The sequence below is a fragment of the Cryptomeria japonica genome, chromosome 9 (genome assembly GCF_030272615.1).
Source record: "Cryptomeria japonica chromosome 9, Sugi_1.0, whole genome shotgun sequence".
Lineage (NCBI taxonomy): Eukaryota > Viridiplantae > Streptophyta > Pinopsida > Cupressales > Cupressaceae > Cryptomeria > Cryptomeria japonica.
In genome coordinates, this window is record NC_081413.1 from 683,412,452 (window position 1) to 683,415,144 (window position 2,693).

Sequence of the window (2,693 nt, forward strand, 5' to 3'; positions counted from 1 at the left end):
ATGATGTTGAGATGTTTCTAGAAGGTTGGTGTAGTGGAAGTTTCAATATGTAGGAATGAATTTTTAATGTCCAAGTGGAAGAATTTTTTGCATTCCTTTGGATTATGAATATTATAAATTGTGGTTCTAGATATAATGTTTTTAATTTGTGCCTATTATACTATGAAGTGTTTAGGTCCTTTGTTGCTTAGATGGTTAAGTTGGTTGTTGTTTTTTTCTTACAGTGGGTTGTCTAGATCAGAACTAGTCCAATGAATGCTTGGAAATTTTCTAATGTGTATATTCAAGTGTTGCATCTTGGAGGACGTGTTCATTTGGTTTATGCAATATTCTTGTTTATTTTTCTAGTGATAGTTTGTTTGGAAAGTGGAGTTATGGTGTCCTAAGTTTTGTGTTGTCAACCAAGTTGATTTCCGGTTGGTTGAGATGGTGTATCCTATCTAGATCATGTCTTTTTGGTTTGGATATGCTTTCTTTGGTGGTTGACTTGGGATGCCGATATGGGTCTCACTATGGAGTGTGTAGATTCATATTGAGTTTTGTGAATAGGAGGATGTTTTGAGTTGACTAGTTGGCATGCTATCTTTGTTCATCTATGTATGTTTCGTTTGATGTAAAATTTGGAGGATCTCATTAGAATCAACTTGAAAGGATATGTTGTGATGTGTTTGGGTCCCTTCTATCTTCTAGATTTGACTAAAACTAATAGTTTGGTCTAGGTGGCCTAATTTATATGCAATATTATATATTATATATGTGGTAGACCTAGTTGAGGGTTTTAATGAATTGTCTTGTATATATAGATATGCAGATGTGTGAGTTGAAGTACAAAGGGTGTGAATTGATGTGAAGTATATGTGAATTAAATGCAATAATATTTGGTGTGAAAGTTAGTTTGTAAAGAGATTTGATGATGATATCTTTTGTATGACAATGTAGTCAGATAATGATCAAGGTCAGATGTGTTTGACATGATATTGGTCACTTGACACAAATATTTAGGGACAATTTCATGATCATGAGATCTTGTTCATTTTAATTCATTGATCCTTTGCACCTATTGGAATAAGTTGTTCTCCTTTTGGAAATTAGTGCATTCAATTGTATCTTTCCCTGAGATAGTGAGTCTCAATAATGCAAGTCATTTGTATCTTTCCCTAAAGTTGCATGCCTTGGTATAGAAAGTCCTATTAGGTGTTGTGAGATCTTTGGCCTTGATCCTAAAATATTTTAACTAGTTATTCATATTGTGAGTATGATTCTCACCGTGATTTTTCCCTATTTAGGATTTTCCATGTAAATTTAGTGTTCATCTATTCATAATTGTAGTAATAAGTTAATTGTGAATTGAAGTTTGATAGATTAGAAATAAAGTATTTTAAGGTCTAGACTAATCCACCCCTCCATCTCATTCATGTGATGTGTTCAACAATTGGTATCATGTACTAGTTCCTCTTGAGAAACTCAAATGCTTAAGGATGATTTAGAATGGCACAAGAAGTTAATTTCAAAGCACTAAAGTTTGATGCCACAAATTACTCTTATTAGAAGGAAAGGATGGAATGTCATTTGGAATGCTTGTTGAATAGAATATGGGAAATTATCTAGCTCTGACAAATGGTCCTCAAACTCTAAATGAGATTGAGGCAAATGAGAATAATGTAAAGGCTAGAATCATTATTATTAGTTGTTTAAGTGATTTGATATTCTATGAATTTATGCGGTTGAAGTTTGCAAAAATAATCTAAGAGAAGCTGAGTGGTATGTATGAAGTTGATTTGAAGACAAAACAAATAAAGTTGACAAATCTGAAGGACAAGTTTGAGAACCTGAGGATGTCTTATGATGAGAGCATTCAAAGTTATCTACATCAAGTAAATGAGATTGTGAGTGCAAATAGGGGTATTGGTAGAACATTAGTAGAAAGTGAAGTGGTGAGAAAAATGAAGTTAACATTTCCTAAATGCTACAAAACTAATAAGTATGCCATTGAAGAAAGCCATGATATGGACAAATACACCTTGGATCAATTTTAAGGCTTAATCTTTGCCTTTGAGATTGCTAAGATAGACGATTTGCAAAAGGAGAAGAAATAAGTTGCATTCAAAGCTACCAAAAAGATGGAAGATGAAATTGAAACAAGTAATGACATGGAATAGATAGAAACAAACTCTGTAAAAAAATGAAGAAAGGATCCAAAAAGTAAAAAGGTAAGTTGCCCTTCAAATGTTTCAATTGTGGAAGAATTGGTCATTATGCTTCTAGATGTACTTACAAGGAATACCATGCTAGAAGATCTGATAATGGTAATAAGGGAAAGGACAATTACATATAGAATAATAAGAATAAGTGAAAAGATGACAAAAATAGGCCTAAGAAGAATTTATGTTCAATGATGACTTACTCATTTAAGTATAAATATGGTGATGAATCAAATGAAGAATCATTATTTTAGCTATAGAGGAGAAGAATAATGAAAGGTCTAGTAATCTAGAAGGAATGGAGAATAGTGAAAAACCAATCAATGTGAAGACTACATTGCATGCAAAAGTAGAGCCTAAAGTGTGGATAATTGATTCAAGATGTTCTAATTACATAACAGGTGATAAAGGAAAGTTCATTGATTTTGAAAAGTATGATGGTGGTTCTATAAAGTTTGCAGGTGAGGAAGCTACACCTATTTGTGGTAAAGG